Here is a 20,814-nt window from a genome sequence, read left to right as displayed (position 1 = left end):
CTATGTAGCACTTTGGTTGTATTGTGTTTGGAGTACCAAGAAATGAAATATTTATGAAAACAGTCTGCTATTTATTGTTTTTATATTTTAGTCCCTTTAATATTTCATGTATGTTTGTTAGGTTAATTTAGAATTATTTTAAGTGTACGCAAGTGGGTATTATTTTGAGCATGTAATCTGTATGAACGTATTTAGGCGTATTTCTTTATAAAGCATGTTGGCCTCATTTACTTTAATCACATGTTTAATTAATTTTTGCATTAACATCACTTTGTATGATTGCATGATAGCCTCACGTGTATAACTCAACTTGATTACATAATCGAATTAAGGGTAATACCCTTTTAATTTAAAACTGTCAGAATAGTTTTTCTTAACTCACAGGGAAGTTTTTCTTGACGGTTTTAAATTACAAGTGTATCCCGTCACTGTCACAAAAAATGGATTCTTCACTTTTAAATTTGGGAGTGAAAGATAAAGAAATGTTCGGCTATTTAAATTTGTTGAGAAAAGGTCATTAGAACTGACCTAAAGATCTGGTCTCAATATATTAAATAATCGAACGTTCTTTATCTTTCTAATGGCTTGGTAATTTTAATTTAACTTATTTTGTTGTTTTTGAATGCTATAAAAGTATCATCATTGTTGTTTTAAAGGAATCATTAATCAAATTAAACTCGAACTTGTGAAATTCGTTGTAAAGACATTAATTAATCGACTAGGTACCGATTTAGGGCGTTGTGGGGATGCTAATCCTTCCCTACACGTAACCGACTCCCGAACCCGAATTTTGGTAATGTTGACCGCAAATTTGTCGTTTTAATTAAAATTAATTTTTATTTAAAATGACAACGTTTTTTGGGTGCCCAATCACACCCTAATCAAAGATTGGTGGCGACTCCTCTAACCATATGTTTTTATCGTAAATGGATTTCCAAATTTTTTGAAACGAGAGGTTTTTTTAAATCGCATTATTTTTAATTAAAAATTAACCATAAAGAAAATAATTAAAAGTGACGCGGTTTTCCAAAATCTCGCACGCCCACACTGGTTTAAAAATCGTTTCGACAGCTTGGCGACTCCGCTGGGGACTTTTTTAGAGAGTCAGGCCGATCGTCGATTAATTAATTGTCTTTGCAAACGAAATTTTTAAGTTCGCTTTAATTTGGTCTTTGATCCCTTGTTTGTTTGAATTGTTTTATTTACATCTTAATTTGTAATTTGGTTAATGAATAAATAGTTGTACTAATGTGTGTTCTACATGTTTCAGTTTTCTGACCTTCATTTTAGTCTATTGTTTTTCTTGGATCGAGGCAAAGGATTATGAGTTTCCCCACTATTGCTGTAAACCTTTAATATTTAGAGCCTTCTAACTGTGCTCTGTCCCGTTAGGTAGGGGTGAAAGCTACGCTTACGTGAGAAAAAATATTTTTCTCCGCATAGGCTTTAGCTAGTAACCTCTGGGGTACATGTCTTATGTCTACGAGAAAACATTGAGTTTCCTCGCATGGATATAGGGAAACGTATCCTCTCGAATTGAACTTGATTTGTTTTAAGCCTATAATGGGTGAGAATCGAGGGTTTGGCAACCCAAAGGGGCACCAGCAAAGGATAATTCGAGGACCCTTTTTAGTGATACCAAAACTCCGCCCATCTTGTGCTGAATCTATGTCCATAGACACAAAGGGGAAACTCATTCTAACCGTTCCCTCGGATTTATTTTTGCAATAAGTATGAGAACTAGAAAAGCATGCGGTTAGGTTTCATATTTTCATACAAAGCATATGAATTAGATACCATGCGGTTAGGATTTTTTTTATGAACAACAAAGCATATGGGTAGATATCATTGCTGGATAGGATATATTAAAGCATGATTGGGTAGTCAGCATGTGAGGGTAGGTTTTATTTGATGTTTACGGTGCCCATTATCTTGTTGTTTATCTTATGTGCACTAACCCGTTTTTGTTTTATGTCTATTTTATTGTGATTTTATTGCATTTGCATCCTCATGTCATCGAGGGGTGTTAATTCGCAAGTGATTGACTAACAAGAAGGCTGACCATATTGAGGCAAGAAATTCTCCACCATGTAGTCAAAACCGGGAGATCCAGAGATGTTCAAACGATCCATGAAGAATGACACCCGATGAATAAAGAAATCCGAAGCTGATTGAAGAAAAGGTGTAAAGGCCAAGATGTTGACTCAGAAGATATATATAGTCATACCAAGGACGAGAAGATCATTCATAAAGACGAGAAGACCATTCATAAAGACATGAAGACCACTTCGCATTGAAGATAAGAATGAAGATTTCAATATTCAATTTAAGGAAATCCGACATCATCAAAGGTGATGGAATACACCGACGATTTTGGAGGTGCAATACCAGATCCCATGCAGAGTACGGCTCGAGGAAATGAAGAATCACAATTGTATTTTGACTACATGGTGTACTTACTGAATTCTTGTTGTCTAAGTGAACGGTTGTTCTATAAGTGGTCACTTTTGGGATTAACACCTCGTGCATTTGCATTTGCATTTTGCATTGCATGTAGTTATTTAAGCATTTTATATACATTAACTATGAAAATACGGAAATAACTTATGAAATGTTTTTGTTCAGTAATAACAAGATCATTCATTCATACTGTTTCTCATCATCATGAACAAACAAATGGAAGCGATGGAGCAAGTTAATGAGAAATCACAAGATCCGTTGCAAGAACAATTGGTCGGGTTACAACAAAATACAAGGAATGAAGCATCGGGCTATCTACAAGGTGCATCAAATCAAATGATCCAGGTACTGGCAACCAAGGCTGTTGGTCGAGAGGAAATCGCTGATAAAGGACACCAGTCTCATCAGAGTAATGCATCAAGAGTGATACTTTGCCTCAGAGCATCTAACTCAAACCAAGGAAAGAGCCTCGTCAATTATGGGCAGTTCGAGAACAAATTCAAGTGGTTGAATGAAGCCGTGGAAAATATGAAGGTTGTCAATGCCACTCACAAGGAGTTAGAAGCCAGAGAACTTAGTTTGGTCCCTGATTTGGTCATCCCACATGAATTTAGGGTGCCTAACTTTGAAAAATATGATGGCACTAGTTGCCCCCTAATTCATCTGAAAGATGTTTTGCAGAAAGATGGAAGGGTACTTAAATGATGACAATTTGCTGATTCATTTCTTCCATGATAGTCTTGCTGGTCCAGCTGTAGTATGGTATAGCCGTTTGAACAGAGAGCAGATCAAGACATGGGTCAACTTAGCTGATGCTTTTCTGGGGCAATATCGTTATATTGAAGGCTTAGCCCCAAGGCGTCAAGACCTTCAAAGAATAAAAATGAAAGATACTGAGAGCTTCAAGGATTATGCTCTGAGATGGAGAGGGGTAGCAGCACAGGTTCAACCTCATATGTTAAAAGAATAAATATCATACATGTTCTGCATTTCTCTTCCGACTCTTTTCTTTGAATCAATACTGGAAAATTCAACAAATAACTTTGAAGACCTCGTGATAGATGGGGAATTACTTGAAAATACAATCATCAAAAGAAAATTGAAAGATGTTCTCAAGAGCCCAATCGATCAAAAGGCAAAAATTGATGTTGTAACTAAATGTCGAGTTCAAAGCTCCTACAATCGCAAAAGAAAAGGGGCAGCAAGTTGCTCGAGTCGTCAAAAGAAAGTCCCAATATCTAAAAATACATTGAAAGTGTTCCAAACTTCTATCTCGGATTTGTATCCCCATTTGGTTAAAGGTCAATATCTCACACCAAGGCCAGTGAAAGTACAACCAGACCCTTCTGCTCATAGCTACGATCAAGATAGCGTTTGTGATTTTCACTTGGGGGCATTATACGGAGAATTGTAGGATTTTGTTCAAGGAGATAGAGAGGCTTGTTGAAAATGGGACATTGACACAAGAATTGGTGGAACAATGGATGACGAGCTCGAGTGGGGTGCCAGAGCACAATGTGTAGTACCTGATTGAATCAAGTACCACTACATCAGAAAAATAATGGGGCATCCTAATTATGCAAAAATCATTTTGTTCATCAAGAAACTTTTTGTCATTTGCAACATCTTGTTTGAACATGTTTTTGTCGTTTTTCTCAATTTTTTGAAAGGATTTTTAAATGAACTTACGTCATTTTCCAAAGGAAATGAGCAATGAATCAAGTTTTAATCTTGTAGTTCTTTGAATATCAAATGAGTTAAAGGTTGTTTTACTACTTCATTAATTATATGCTTTTGACAAAAGGCAAGATTAGACCTTCCATGTCCCATCTAAAGCTGAAAGAACCATTGTTGGGTTCCTTACCCAAAATGACGATGATCGTTCCTGCAAGAAAGACAAGATAGAGCGCAACATATCAAAGGCATGCTAGGACCACAAAGAAGAAGAAGAAATAAATAAAATCATTGAAATAATTCTATCATACATTAATTATATTGTTTTCACGTAAATAAGGTTAATCTTGAATATACGTCTCTCTGGGGATACCTCTTTTACGAAGACTTTCATGTATGAGATGATGAACGGCTTTGTTTCATTTATCCCATCAAATATATGTATATATACCCCTTGTTGTCCCCTTTCGAGCCTATAGTATTTTCTTTCGGATTCAACCTAAACCAAGGATCACCCTCCACACTGGGGGGCAAAGCTGAATAACATCTGCTCGCGCAAATAAAGATTATCAGTCCGAATTTCGCTACAGAAGCAAGTCGTGATACCATGAGGCAGACCAAATACAAAGCGCTCTAAGATCAAATTGAGTTGACATCATGAAGAGAAAGAAGAGAAATGTAGAAAGAGAAAAAGAAAAGAAAAGAAAAAAGAAAAGAAAAGAAAAAAATTAGAAGTGAGAAAAATGAAAAAAAGAGAATGAAAGAAAATCGATCAAACACCTCAAGACGAGTGGTTCAAACATTTCGATTTTATTCACCCGAAGATCGTGAAACATTGAAGGAAAAGAAGAAGAATAGAAGATGCACGAGCAGATTCAAATCAGTCAGAGCAAGGTCGAAGACAACAAAATGAATTGATCCTTGGTTCGGTGACCCTAAACACTTTTTTTGGGCCTATTTATCCTTTTTTTCATAGCCGTGAGCCCTAGCCTACGTTACGTGCCTGAAAAGTCCCTTATAATCATACATGAATTTCTAAGTGGAGAGGCTATCTTCAGATTTCATTCCGCCCCTCAGGGTTAATTTTATTTGTAAATAGTTTTCTTAAAAATAAAATCTTTAATGCATGATAAAAAACAATAAAAGGAGGATTCAAGACATAAAATTTTAAATGACGTCTTGAAACTAAAGGAGAATTCGAGTTGAAAACCTGAAAAGGTTGCTCGAACATAAAAATCGTCAACCACTGTACAAAAGGGTGATCCTATATATCTCTTGATAAAGTACCCCATAGTCCAAAGACACTCACGAAGATTGAGAACTAGTGAACATTCCCAAAAGAGAAGCAAAATATTTGCCTTATCATATCAATAAAATGCCAGAATCAAGGGTGCAAAAAGCTAACCAAACACATTTCCTTCCCAAGTTAGCCTAATCCTTTTGTCAGCAATAATCTTTACTCTTTTCAAATGTATATAATTTTTGAAGGATTAAAAGAGAATTTGACTTATTTGATATTCATTGAACTCTTGTTTCACAATTTGTTTTGATTGTGAGTTTGAAGAAAATGACAACATTTTTTAAATTTATTCATAAATTTTTCACATTCCCTAAAAATAAGAAAAGGGATAAAAACATTTTCAAACAAGACAAGTTTCAAACGAGAAAAGTCCTTGTAGTGGGTGAGGCTCATTATGCCTCTATTGGAAGAAAGAGAAGAAGAGGTGTCAGAACATGAAGCATTCTGCGTTTGAAGCAGATGGTCTAAAGAGATCAGAATGAATGAAGAATAAGAGCTTTTAGCATTTCCAGATGACGTTGTCAGTAACCCACCAAGAAGGAGATGACCTCATTGTTCAGAAGGGGTACATATTACGACTTGTATAAAATGCAAGACATTTGGTTAAAAATTGATCACTTCTTAAGTGTTTATGGCAACATGAAGAAAAACCCTTAAATTATTTGACAACATTACTGTGTAGTGACACCAGAATGAGAACATTCAAGTTGTGATATATTGGGGCACGACTGAACCCACATCATGTTGAGATGGTAAGATTCAGACCAAGGAGGCATGAAGAATGAGACTTACAATTTGAGGTGATGAGGTATTTTGAAGGCCCGTGCCAGTTAAGACACTGATGGGGAATGACTGAACCCACATCATATTGAGAGGACAATATATAGATCAAGAAGGCATTAAGAGTAAGCCTTACAATCTGAGATGTTGGGGCATTTTGAAGGCCCGTACTAGTATAAGATGATGTTGCGACACTAGTGAAGGCTTGTTTCAGCTAGAGGTATTAATGTGGGTCATGTTTGGAAGCCTATGAAGACTTGTTGAATGATCATTGAATTGGACAAAATAGTTCCAATGGGATAGAAATGTATGAAGAGTGAAAATGATGAAACAGTGACAGTGGAGTTTACTGTACATGATCATTTGGACCATCATCAATTCTTTACTCTTATGATTTCATATGCATCAATGTGAGCAATATGGTATCCCACTTTATTTTTCACTGAGTTTTGGTATCCTTGTAATACCATGCGAAAACTCTGAGTGCTACGCAAAGAGCTTCTCCAGTTGAAAGATATGGGCAGAAGCCACAGGAAATATGAATATGGTCAAATGTTTTACAAACCAGTGATTATGGTGATGAATCAGTGTTGCGATCATGTGTTGTTGTATTACCCAAGATGAAGATTGTCTTTTACAACCCCGAGGTTGGAAATGAGAAATGATGAAGATTACTTTCCACAGAAGTTGCGATATAATTTCAACAACAAGGAACTAATGGAACCAACTAAGGTTGAATGATGGGCTGTTGTTAAACCTCTCAACCTGATATGGTATAAATGAGCCTTGTTTGATATTTGATTAAATGGGGTGACATGAAAAATTGGGATAAATCCTCCTTGTGATGTGTTTCAAGAGGCAAATCAAAATAGATGCGGACCTCCATGTAATCTTTACGGAGTTTGGCGTAGTCATATGCACACTCTCCGAAAATGGGGCAACACAGTCATAATTTTACCATAGTGAGAAGTTGAGAGAGAAAATGTTTTATCCGAAATGAAGAAAGAAAACAAAGACGACAAAAAGATAGAAGAAGATCAGAGGGCTCGTAAAAAAAACAAGTTGGAAATTACGAGTTACTACACGGATATCTAGAGCAAACCATGGAAAGGAATGATCAAATGGAACAAGATCGAGCTCACTACTCTGGAGCCAAGTGAAGATTGATTCAACATTTATGCATTCATGAATACATCATTTGCATAAAAGAAAATGCATTACACTGATACATTGAATTACATTTGTGTTTCATGCATAAATACATGATTTTGACAAATCTTCTAGCGAAAAGAGAATATGCAGAATGTTAGAATCCCGATGATTGAAAGGAAGATTTCAAACCTCAAATGTAAGAAGTTATGTTTAAAGAGACATACCCTGAAGAATAGAGAGATCTAGTCTACAGAAGAAGCATTGCTTTGAAGTGAAGACCATCAGATGTAGAAGAAAAACAAGGATTTTTATGTATGAAGAAAGGAATCAATCGATTAAAGTGACTTGCACATAGTATATTGGGACAAGTCAATCTTAAGCCTTCATTGAAGAGTAGTGAAGCAAACAATGTTGAGCCTTCATGAAAAAATAGTGAAGCATAATTACACCAAAAGATGTCCGAGTTCCATCGAGGTCAAAGGAGATGATGTTCCTTCGAAGAAGAAAATATTTCCCAATGATAATTGAATATTGAAGATATTGAAGCATCAAGATGAGGATGACTAGTTTTGAAATCCTAGAAAGAAGGGTGACGATAATTGGGACAAAGTAGATTCACGTATCTAATGGCTTCAAACATGTTTTTGCGATAGAGATAGATTTTAGAGAATTTCTGGAACTCTGAATTTTTTAGTATGATATTTTCAAGCATACATTAATGATTGATAATGTTTGATTTTTAGGTTCGACCTTTGAAGCAAATCAAACTAAGGCATTCGCAAAATAATAGTGAAGCAAAAGAAGATTTTTGAGTTCTATACTCCCTGAAGAAAGAGGGAGCGAACCCGTTTGAAGATTTTCGAGTTATATACTCCCTGAAGAAAGAGGGAACGAACCCATTTTTAGAAGATTGTTCGAGTTCTATACTCTCTGAAGAAAGAGGGAGCGAACCCGTTTGAAGATTTTCGAGTTTTATACTCCCTGAAGAAAGAGGGAGCGAACCCGTTTGAAGAATATGTTCGAGTTCTATACTCCCTGAAGAAAGAGGGAGCGAACCTGTAAGAAGAATATTTTCGAGTTCTATACTTCCTGAAGAAAGAGTGAGTGAACCCGTAAGAAGAAGATTTTCGAGTTCTATACTTCCTGAAGAAAGAGGTAGCGAACCCGTAAGAAGAAGATTCTCAAGTTCTATACTCCCTGAAGAAAGAGGGAGCGAACCTATTTCAAGAAGATGTTCGAGTTCTATACTCCTTGAAGAAAGAGGGAGCGAACCTGTAAGAAAAAGATTTTCGAGTTCTATACTTCCTGAAGAAAGAGGGAGCGAACCCGTAAGAAGAAGATCTTAGAGTTCTATACTTCCTGAAGAAAGAGGTAGCGAACCCGTAAGAAGAAGATTCTCGAGTTGTATACTTCCTGAAGAAAGAGAGAGCGAACCCATAAGAAGAAGATTTTTGAGTTCTATACTTCCTGAAGAAAGAGGTAGCGAACCCGTTTGAAGAAGATGTTCAAGTTCTATACTTCTTGAAGAAAGAGGGAGCGAAGCGAACCCGTAAGAAGAAGATTCTCGAGTTCTATACTTCCTGAAGAAAGAGGGAGCGAACCCGTAAGAAGAAGATTTTTTGAGTTCTATACTTCCTGAAGAAAGAAGGAGCGAACCCGTAACAAGAAGATTTTCGAGTTCTATACTCCCTGAAGAAAGAGGGAGCGAACCCGTAAGAAGAAGATTCTCGAGTTCTATACTTCCTGAAGAAAGAGGGAGTGAACCCGTAAGAAGAAGATTTTTTGAGTTCTATACTTCCTGAAGAAAGAGGGAGCGAACCCATAAGAAGAAGATTTTCGAGTTCTATACTCCCTGAAGAATAGGGAACGGATACGATTGTTGAAGATTGTTCGAGTCTTATACTCTCTGAAAGAATAGGGAGCAGACACAATTACTGAAGATTGTTTGAGTCTCATACTCTCTTAAAGAATAGGGAGCAGACACAATTATTGAAGATTGTTCGAGTCTCATACCCTCTGAAGAAATAGGGAGCAGACACAATTGTTGAAGATTGTTCAAGTCTTATACTCTCTGAAGAAATAGGGAGCAGACACGATTGTTGAAGATTGTTCGAGTCTCATACTCTCTGAAGAAATAGGGAGCAGACACGATTGTTGAAGATTGTTTGAGTCTCATACTCTCTGAAGAAATAGAGAGTAAACAAGATTATTGAAGATTATTTGAGTTCTATACTACCTGAAAGAAATAGGGAGTGAACCTGTTTGTAGAAGATTCTTTTCAAATCTCACTCACCCTGAAGTTTCAGTGAAACGAATCAATTTTGGAATTTTTCATAGTCGGACAAATTTGACCATCTATTGATCTTTGCTCTATTCTCGTTACACGACAATGAGCAAAGAGGGGCAGCTGTAGATGCTCATTTTGTTCGGGGTTCTCGTTCTAGTTGTTATTTTGTTTTTTTTATTCTCTAGTTTTTTTATCGAGTCTTGTATATCTATTAGTTTATTATTGGTATGTGTTTAATTACGTATTGACCTTTTTTTATTTATATGAGTAGTTATGTTTGTGGTCCTGTATATATATATATATATATATATATATATATATATATATATATATGTATGTATTATGGGTATATGAATTAATATGCATGATAAATGGACTTACTAAGTGTTTTATTGTTACAGGCCCGAATTGCCAACATATTACAACAATACCCAAACTAATGAAGAGCTCAACAACCCAATTGTAGAGACCCTAAGCCATTAGGGTTTCCTATCCCAGCTTCCAGCGCCGCAATATGAAGGTCGTTGGATCTGTCATTAGGATCCAACGGCTCACAACGTCCCAAGCATCCTGAGCCAGCGTGCGCAGATGCTCCCAGAACTCCAAGACAGTGCGCGACCAACCGAGTGCTACCCACGTGAAGTCCCTCGGGGCTGTTCCCCAGCACCCGTGCCTAGGCAGCTGAAGCCCCGTGACCAGCTCGCACCCGTGACCTGCAAGCACACCAAGCAAGGAGCAGAACGAAAGGCACAGAAAACAAAAAGAAAAATCAACTAGATATAGTAGTGAAAATGAAATCGAGGAGGGGAGATATCATCAACCATCAAGGGAAAATCCACCACTAGAGTCTAAAACCCATTAGCAAATCGAGAACCAAAAAATGATCCCTCAACAGAAAAGCATTCCAATCATCCGTTAGTGATCAAGGGAACAAAAAATAAAACGTGAAATACCCAGAGAGTCATCTAAACAGCCAGAGAGCAAAATGAAAGTAAAAGAAACTTACCCTCTCGATCCAGTAGCTTCGTCACCTTGTCTAGGAATCCATACCTCGTCTGTGAGAATGTAAAACCCTCTGTCTCCAGTTGATTTCGAGTCGTGCATGTCAGTTTTAGGCCTGTGGCTTTAGGGATTTGAGGGATATGATGTTGGGTACGAGCGAAGTGGAACAAAATAGGGGTCTCGAAGTAGTTTGAGGTTAAGTTTTTAGGCTGGGGATGGGTTTTAGGTGGTTATCTGTTTAGGTTAGTCACCGGGGCTTCTTCGTCGGAGCCGTTGCTACGGCGGGGGCCGGGGTTTCGCTTAAGCTAAGGTCAAGAGAGAAGGGGGGAGAAAGGAGAGCGGTGGGGGTTCTTCTTGTCTAGGCTGAAGAGAAAAGAAATTAGGGTAAAAAATTTACCCTAATATCCCATATATTAAAACGCCAAAACGACGTCGTTTAGACCCCCCCAAAACGGCAGCGTTCTGATAGCTGAGGGAATCCGTGTTTTGAGATTTTTAGGGAGTAATTGTGTGCGTGGCCATCCCAACTTTGTTTCTTTTCGATTGGTCTTTAAGCCGAATTTTATTGTCATTTTAATTTTGTCCCCTGACTTTCAGTGTATTTCATTTTAGTCCAGTTACATGTTAGGGCTATTTCGTTTTGTTTTTACATTGGATGTGTACTTTTGAAAGCTTTCAATTTGGTCCTATGTAGCACTTTGGTTGTATTGTGTTTGGAGTACCAAGAAATGAAATATTTATGAAAACAGTCTGTTATTTATTGTTTTTATATTTTAGTCCCTTTAATATTTCATGTATGTTTGTTAGGTTAATTTAGAATTATTTTAAGTGTATGCAAGTGGGTATTATTTTGAGCATGTAATCTGTATGAACGTATTTAGGCGTATTTCTTTATAAAGCATGTTGGCCTCATTTACTTTAATCGCATGTTTAATTAATTTTTGCATTAACGTCACTTTGTATGATTGCATGATAGCCTCACGTGTATAACTCAACTTGATTACATAATCGAATTAAGGGTAATACACTTTTAATTTAAAACTATCAGAATAGCTTTTCTTAACTCACAGGGAAGTTTTTCTTGACGGTTTTAAATTACAAGTGTATCCCGTCACTGTCACAAAAAATGGATTCTTCACTTTTAAATTTGGGAGTGAAAGATAAAGAAATGTTCGGCTATTTAAATTTTTTGAGAAATGGTCATTAGAACTGACCTAAAGATCTGGTCTCAATATATTAAATAATCGAACGTTCTTTATCTTTCTAATGGCTTGGTAATTTTAATTTAACTTATTTTGTTGTTTTTGAATGCTATAAAAGTAGCATCATTGTTGTTTTAAAGGGATCATTAATCAAATTAAACTCGAACTTGTAAAATTCATTGTAAAGACATTAATTAATCGACTAGGTACCGATTTAGGGCGTTGTGGGGGTGCTAATCCTTCCCTACACGTAACCGACTCCCAAACCCGGATTTTGGTAATGTTGACCGCAAATTTGTCGTTTTAATTAAAATTAATTTTTATTTAAAATGACAACGTTTTTTGGGTGCCCAATCACACCCTAATCAAAGATTGATGGCAACTCCTCGAACCATATGTTTTTATCGTAAATGGATTTCCAAATTTTTCGAAACAAGAGGTTTTTTTAAATCGCATTATTTTTAATTAAAAATTAACCATAAAAAATAATTAAAAGTGACACGGTTTTCCAAAATCTCGCCCGCCCACACGGGTTTAAAAATCGTTTCGACAAAAAGAGCATGGAAAGCTTAGCAGGGTTCTATTCCAGAACCATTACAATCTGCTTGTAAAAAAAGGTAAAACCACTAAAGGAGGCTCAAAGAATTCATGTGCAGCAGTATCCTCAAGGGCGATCAACTTTGCGAGCTTGTCCGCAACTTTATTAACATCACGATGGACATGGTGAATTTGCACACTCCAAGCTCTATTCAGAAGTTTCACAATTCTATACTATAGAGAAGAAACCTGTTTTCTTTTTCTGGTTAAGGATCATGGCAGCCTCAACACTGTCAACTTCCAATACAAGTCTTCGCTCGCCAAGATTTCAGGCATGACGTAGACCCTTATGAACACCCTACAGTTCAGCTTCAAGGACCGAACATGTTCCGATTGACCTTGAGAAACCAAAGCGCCGCTCACCTCTCCAAGAGCGGATGACTCCTCCGCATGAAGCCAATCCAACCATACCATCCCGAGCACCATCAGTATTTAATTTACACCAGTTTTGAGGGGGAGGAGACCACCTTGTAGTATTATGATTCCCTTGAGAAGTGCTCCTGGAGGAAACCATAGCTGAGCCAAGGGCAAGGGAAGCTTCTCTTTGTAGACGTTTGCTCCTATCCATAATGGATTCTCTATCGAAATTTTCGGGATCAAAGATTCTTTTATTACGCTTGATCCAAATCGACCAAACAATGGCACCAAATAGTAAATCCCAATTTGAATCATCTTGGGCATAAGGCTGAGATAAATTGATTCTAATCCAATCCTTAAGATCTCTAGTCATGAAATCCGCAAGCTTATCACTCCTAATCAAGCCAGTCCAAATCGTGAAAACCGAGGCACACCGCCTGAACAAATGGTCCAGAGTCTCATCTTCCGTTCCACAAACTCCACAACGCTTATCGGACCTCATGTGTCGCCTGGAACGTTCAACGTTGGTGATTATTCTCTCACAAGCTAACAACCATAGGAAAACTTTAATCCGCTGAAGACCCCGATATTTAGCAATCACCTTCCAAACACGATGAGGAGCAGGAGGCATAGTAGCTTTCAACCCAAACAATCTTCTCTAGCAGTAGCAGCAGGAGGCATAGTAGCTTTCAACCGGAGCAAAACATCATCAGGCTGCAAGTTATCTTGCAACAACCAATTCCAGTCACCGTTTCCATCCACCATTGAAGAGACACTAATGTTTGGAGGAGCACCATGTACCGAAGGATCTGTAATGTGATTGATCAATGTCCCCACATCGCTTAGCCACTCATCATTCCAGAAATTAGCCCGCTGGCCATTGCCAATATTCCACACTAAATTTTGCCGCACTTCACTCCAAACCATAAAAATGCCTTTACAAAGGAGAGAACAGTTCCTTCGAGCAAGCGAAAGAGGAATATCCACTTATGTTTGGAACGTAATATTTTAGCCCATAATTGGTCTTTATTAAGCATTGTTTTGAAAACCGGACCGGCCGGTTCAACCGGGAACCGTTGCCTAGTCCGATTCAATCTAGACCGGCTGAACCGCTATTAGTGAACTGGCTAGAACTGTTGAACCGTTCAAACCGGACCGGCTGAAAACAAAAAAAAAACCGGGAAAGACCGGAAAAACCCACCAATTTTGTTTTAAAAAAAAATTAAACCAAACGACGTCGTTTGTTAAACGAACCAAGTCAAACTCGAGTATTGCTGAGCTCGACTCGAACTTGAAAAATTTAAAAGTAAGCTCAACTCGATTCAAACTCACGAGCTAAAAATTATAAAGTTTAACTCGAACTCGAAATATAATATTGAAACTTAAACTCGAAAATGCTTGAACTAAAAAAAAAATAGAAGCTCGATTGAAGCCTAAAATTCGAGCTTGATTGAAGTGAAATAATAGTTCACTCAATGCTTACCAAAAGGCTCCATGATTTTGAATGTTAAATTACCTCTATTATTTATAGAAGTTAGTTGAGATGATCTTCTATGTTTCTTAGCCATGTGGGATTGTTTTTTTAAAAAAATTAAACAAAACAATATCATTTTGTTATGATTTTTTTAGCCTCAAATTTATTTTTTAATTATAGTTATATAATTATATTTATTATTTAATATGTTTTACCTTAAATATTATGTTGTAGTTAATTTGAATCATTTTGTTTCACTTAATTTTATGGTTTTTAACTTATATATGTTATAACTTGCTTTGAATATGAATTGTGATATATAAAATTATTTTTTATTAAATACTTTTGGTATTTTTATTTAATTTTTTAAATAATTATGACGTCGTCCGGTTCTTTCGACCGATCGGACCGGTTCGACCGGTTGAACCAATAAACCGATAGCATGACCGGTTCGCTAACCGATCCGATTCTGAAAACCATGTTATTAAGTACAAGATTATAAGCTACCTTCATAAAAAAAAAAAGCAGCATTTTGATGCTCAGGATTTTTAAAGCCGAGGCCTCCATGCAATGTGGGTCTACAAACCGATTTCCAATTAACGATGTTGACTCCTCCCCCCGACCCCAAACATACAATACAAAAAAAATATCACGTGACATATAATACCTATTAAATTGAGTAAAACTTTAAAATAATCGTAAGAGATCTTAAAATATTCAAAATTAAAAAAAAATACATTTTTTAACTAAAATATTAGAAATTTAAAAACAGTTTTTTCACACATGCAATACACAAAATTATTTAGTTTTTTTTCTTACAATAATCAATATTGGATTTATTAATCAATTAACTCGAATAGAATATATAGAAGCTAAGTATGGGGTGGCCCTCCTAACCCAATTTATTTCATACGCAAATATCAGGATTCAAACCCTCAATATTACTTAAAGAATCTACTGCATCATCTTACGAAACTACTTGATTGTTGGTAATTAATTTTTAGTTTGATTGACAAAAATCTGAGAGTGCACTGTAAATTATTTTATGTTTTTATATCAAAATGATTTTTTAAAATTAGAAGGAAAATAACATAAGCAATTAAGAAAGTAATTGCCAGCATCATGCAACACAGCTCTTCACGTATCGTCCCGAAGGACGATAACCTCATCAATCAGAGGCGTCTGAAATGTATGAAGATCGAAAGGATGAGACCAAGCTAATCGAGCCATACTATCCGTCAGTATATTACTCTCACGAGGGGCAAAGCAAAGGAGAACTTCATATTCCAATTTCGGCCAAGTTCTTAATGTGTTGAACCATCGACGAAACACCTCTCGACTCCGATCCAACGCCAATTACATACAAAGCATCCTTGCTATCTGTTTCATCAATAATCGAGCACAAACCTAGGTTCCATGCAAGAGATAATCTTTCAAAATCTCCCAATAGTTCCATATCTAGAACCGAACATTTCCCGATGACTATAGTAAAACCCATGATCCATTTCCCTTCATGATCTCGGCCAAGTCCTCCACATGCAGCAAGGTCGGTGTCAGTTCGGCGTGCACCATGCAAGTTCACTTTAAACCACCCATCGGGTGGATATTGCCAATGAATGTTGCGATGAACAGTGTCCTCAAGCCCAGCTATCCATGCTTATTGAGCGGCCAATGTATACATTGCTTCAGTTTTTAGTCGTTTGCTTTGTAGAATCACGTTATCATCAGCCATAAGAGGGTCCAATTGGCTGAAATAATAGGGAAATAGTACCCAACGTGATGTTCTCTCAATGTGATCATCATTGGTCCTCCAATATCAGAATATTCGGTGCCTTCGGTGCCCCATTATCTCGATCCAGCTCGATAAGGTCAGATTTTTCTTTTAAATAAATCAAATTTGAATTAGATTTTATATAAGGGTGAGGTCGAGTTGGATCAAATTCAAATAAAAGATGAAAATCTTCGACCCACCAAAAACTCGACCCATGTTATCCCTCACCAAATTCATACCTGCCCAAAGTCGTGAACAACCCTTTCGGTTAATGGTTATTAGAGCAATATCTTGAACTTTCTATTTGTCAAATTGATTTTGATTATTTATGGAGTATAATATATACAAACATACGAAATTGTTTTAAAATTTATATATAATTTTTTAAAAAAATGTTTTTTAAGTAGTATTAAAAACATTATATTAATGCAATTGGTTATATTAAAGTATAATAATATTTTATTAATATATTACTTTCATATTTATTAAAATATGTTATATCATGAGATACCATTTACTCGGGAAAGTACAATTAATGATACGCCGGCTGACAGAATTAGGAGATATGAATGTCGAAGAAATAATTAAATTAAAATTTTGGTGATGATTTCAAATTAATTAAGAAATTTTAATATTTTATAATAATTTATAAAATCATTGGCAAATAAGTATAATTTTAACAAAATTATTGACAGATGAAGATAATTTAATTAAACTCAACAACAGTTATAATTTAATTATTGGTAAACTACATATTTAATCACCCATCTATTCTCACAATTTGATTTTTGTCATCTAACTATTTTTCTCAAAATCATGCATAACATTACATTTTGGTTCCGTTTTGGTCATCTATCGTTAAAAAATTAACAGTGATACTAATGTGTCACCATAAGGCAATGTCATTTCATCACTAGAAAAAAACTGTCACATCATCATTTCTGTTTACTTTCTAATGATAGGTGATCAAAACAAAAATTAAATGACCTTTAAAAAAAATGATTAAATGACCAAAATAAAACCGCATAAATAAGTGGATAACGAAATGAGTAGTTTACACACTTATAAATGGCACGTTGGGACATCAGAAAATAAATCACACGGTGAGGTATCCATGGCCCATGGAGCCGCTGCCCAATAAAATTAACCACCTTATCCAATCTCAGTTTGTGCCGACCCATAAACCAAATCATTATTCATAAAATATTAAAACATGTTGGATTTATTTTTATATTAATATTTTATAATTAAAAATATAAAATCGTTTTTACGATTAATTAGTATTTGGGGTTAAAACTACATTTTATCATGTTCAAGTTACGAAGGTATAACACGAATCAAGAGATGGCGAATTTTTTTATACATTTGAAAGAAAGAAAGAAAGAAAGGATGTAAAATACTTAAATTTAAATGACATTTTGCATTAAGGTCCAGTAGTTCACATTGAATATCACTTTAACTTTACTTAAATATTTATACATTTAAAAATATCAAATTTTTTCATTAGTAAATGGTCTCTAATTTATCAATTGTAATCATTATATATACATATATTTAATTTTAAAACTTTAATCATAATTTAAATAGTATAGAAATAATACGATTAAACTTTGAGGACATTAAATAATTAAATTGAATAATATAAATCAAATATACAACCTTGTAAATTACATAAACTAGTAGTAGAATTTAATTTAACAATTTTAAATGTTGTCAACCACGTTTAAAATTTAAACTTTAAAAATTTAAAGTACTAAAAATATTAAATTCACGTACAACGATTCAATGTATAACTTTCTTACCGGACTAATAAAGGATAGATTACTTATTTAATTATTCAATTATTTTTTTGATTTTTTTTTCATCGTCTAACTATTTTTTTAAATTATACTAACTAATATTTTTGTTCTATTTAATCACTCATTGTTAAAAAAATAAACATAACTGTTAATGTGATATTTTTTTATTTTTTTCAACGATGATGTGGTATTATCTTATAGTGACACGTCGGCATCATTGTTATTTTTTTATGGTGAGTAACCAAAACGTAACTTTTGGTATGATTTTTGAAGAAAAACAAATATAGTTATATGACTAAAACAGAACCACGAGAATAATTAAATAACTAAATATGTGGTTTGCCTCTAATAAAATAGGATAAACTACATTTTTTATCACTTTCTTTTAAATTTTGTACACTTTTCCTCACTTAATTAAAAAAACATAATATTTTATCATTTTATTTTGTTTAATTAAGACGTGGTAACTATATAAATAGCCACTATTGTTTGAATAAATTTTTATTTTCTCTATCGAAATTCCAAAAGTAACAAATTGATCATAAAAACGAGAAGATGATCCATGCTCTAGTTACCAGTCATCTTCACCGTTTAAAAAAACTTCAGAATACCTTAAATTCAAAGGCCTACCTAAACCGTTGTACTCCCATGGCAAGTTAGTGTTTTACAGTAATATATCATTTTGGTCTTTGATCATTTTAGCAGATCTTAACCAGGGAAACATAGGGATCTAAAGATACAAATTCAAATATCATGGTATTGAATTAATGAATCCCTTTCAGTTAATACATGTTGCATATACAAATTTCATTTCAAGAATAAAAACTCCAAACCCTCATGAGCAAGCACTTCAAATGTCAAATTCTTGGCATACCTATGAAATGACACCAAATCTCTGCACAGATGTTTTTTATCTCTATAGAGAGTCAATCTAATCCAAAATCAAATGCATATCTACCATTCCAAAAGATCCAACTGCAGCAAAAACTATGATACATGGCATCTAAACACGTATGAAGGGATAAATAATTTGTAAAATGAAACACTGCAAGGAAATGATGAGCAAAGGAGAATATTTTCTGACTATACAAAGAACATCAAAGGAAACTAATTGCAACATGTTAAAATAAACTTTAATCACAAGATTTTACTCGAACAAAATATATCATATATGTAAAAAGCCATTAAAATCAAGTTTCTCCCCGTGTTATTCCACTCTTCAACCCTACCAATAACTAACATGTGGAGGGAATAGGAAAGGAAGCTGATAAGCCTCATTATTAGGACTATGGGGAGGGGGATGAAGCATTGGGTAAATTGTTCATTATCCACTTCATATCCTTTCTTCTTTGTTCCTGAAGTTCCTTCACCATCTTCTCTACCTCCAACATTTCTCGTTACTTTTAAAACACAAAAAGGAATCATCAATTAGTTAAATGATCCCAACAATAACTAATAAAGAAAACTCATTGTTTTCCTCATAACCAAATTACAAGATAAAAAAATGAAGAAGAAAAGAAAGACCCTGAAAACCAGGAAAAGCAAAACTGATGGAACAAAGATGATGTTTTACTCGCCTGTGAATGTAACTGGACTGTACAATCACAAGAAAGCAGGCAAAGAAACTAAGCGGGGATCTTCATTTCGTTTTTTATAACCAATTTTTTACTTTTGAGATTTCAGTGAGGAATAACGGTAGTTAATCCTCAATGACCGCAGAATTAAATAAAAATAAAAATAATCAAATATTATATTTTAAAATTCAATGACAAAGAATATATAAAATTTAAATGAAAGTGATCAATCATGTAATTTACCCAATAAAATAATAGGATTCAATTTATGTGAATTGAACGGATTTCGGTTCAAATAATAAATAGATATGATGGATTTCCTTAGACGAATATTTAGACGAATATTCATTATTCAATATTCCTAGTAACATTTCAAAACTTGTTAGAGCCAATACCAGCAGTCATTCCAATCCTTAGATAAATAGTAAAATTTTAGAACAATCATGATATAACTTTTAGGGTAAATTATATAAATAGTACCCAATTTTTTAGGGCGTTTGCAGTTTAGTCACTCAACTTTTGAGACTTACAATACAATCATCGAACTCTTAGTTCGTTTTTAGCAATATCTATGTCGTTACCTCTTATTAGTTTTTGCTGATGTGGCATCTAACCCTCGTCAACCCCCTCCTTCCTCTTTTACTCTTTAAACTAAAATCCCTTCACCACCCTTCTTCTTCTTCTTCTTTTACTCTTTAAACTGAAACCTCTTCACTTTTTTCTTCTTTTTATCTACCTTTCCCGTTGATGTTATTGTTTTGTATCAAAGAGTTGTGACAACCATGACAGGCATTAAATGTCAAATAGTCATGACAGCCGTGAAATGTAACGGCCATGTTGAGGTGTTGTTGTCAAGAGTACAAGATGGCCAAGGATTGAAAATCCACCACAAGTGCAATAAAAAATATGGAGATAGTTTATGTATCCTTTGCACCCGATTTCGAACTTCACATGCAAGCACCTTAACCTATACTTACTGATGTCATGGAGACTAGCGCAACTATCATTGTTACTTATATGGGGGATCAAAGGGTTGCTATTAATGATAGGGATTCGCACCTCTTTATTGACTTTTTAACCCAAATACCATTTAATACAAAATATTTTCCATTTTAATACATATATATGATTTATTTTAGATTAATTTTTTATTTACTATATATATAAAAATGTATATTGTAATAAGTGTAAAATAATGTATTTTACAATAATACAGTTTAGACATTTTTTAATTTATTTTAGAATAATCATGGTTTAATTTTTATGACTCCTCTTTATTGACTTTTATAGGAAGTGTTTTCAATTGATATGACATTATATGTGTTTTTGTAGATAACACCACATCAATAGAAGATGGTTGATGCAATATATATATATAATTTTTA

This window comes from Hibiscus syriacus, unplaced genomic scaffold (genome assembly GCF_006381635.1).
Source record: "Hibiscus syriacus cultivar Baekdansim isolate YM2019G1 unplaced genomic scaffold, ASM638163v2 tig00110204_pilon, whole genome shotgun sequence".
NCBI classification, from domain to species: domain Eukaryota; kingdom Viridiplantae; phylum Streptophyta; class Magnoliopsida; order Malvales; family Malvaceae; genus Hibiscus; species Hibiscus syriacus.
The sequence above is the reverse complement of the archived record's forward strand: the minus strand, read 5'-3'. Positions refer to the sequence as shown.